The sequence below is a fragment of the Myotis davidii genome, unplaced genomic scaffold (genome assembly GCF_000327345.1).
Source record: "Myotis davidii unplaced genomic scaffold, ASM32734v1 scaffold663, whole genome shotgun sequence".
Lineage (NCBI taxonomy): Eukaryota > Metazoa > Chordata > Mammalia > Chiroptera > Vespertilionidae > Myotis > Myotis davidii.
In genome coordinates, this window is record NW_006295816.1 from 2,975,754 (window position 1) to 2,976,265 (window position 512).

Genomic DNA, 512 nt, shown 5'->3' on the forward strand with positions numbered 1-512 from the left:
CCCCCCAGCTGTGTCTGGGGGTCATACTTTTCTGGGTCCTTCATTAGCATTATCCACTTTCTTTGCCTCAACTGTATTCGCATTGCTCGCCTGGAAAAGAAATGGGGGAGTTGGTTCCTGTCCTTAGCTCTGGGCTGCGCAGAAGACACCAGCCACCGGCCCTAGGAGACAGGCCGGACCGGTCAGGGCCCCTACCTCCGCCTTCGCCTCTAGGGCCCGCGGAGCTGGGGGCGAGCCCGTTGGCTCCCCCTGCGGCTGAGGCTCCTCTTCGGGGCGCTCGTCAGTGTTCTCAGGCTGGTCCATCTCCTGCTAGCAGCAGTTGGGGGGAAGGAGAGATTCTCCCTTCAGTATCCCACAATCCTCAGCTTCCGGGGCTCCCAGTGTATTCAGGTGTCAGGGCGCCCCCTCATCCTGTGGGGACACCCCTAAAAAGCCTGCATCTGTCTCTTACCATTGGTCCCACATGGGGTGTAGATGGTTCAAATCCCCTCAGGTCTGTTACTCTAGCCACG

General features: G+C 59.6%; 1 long non-coding RNA gene across 1 annotated transcript; it reads right to left on the reverse strand.

The window, feature by feature from the left end:
- Positions 1-32: 32 nt before the first annotated feature.
- LOC107184196 lies at positions 33-367 on the reverse strand. Its single transcript, XR_001515021.1, has 2 exons — positions 196-367; positions 33-90 (listed from the first exon to the last, which is right to left on the reverse strand). It is a non-coding gene; the product is annotated as an uncharacterized LOC107184196 (long non-coding RNA).
- Positions 368-512: the final 145 nt, after the last annotated feature.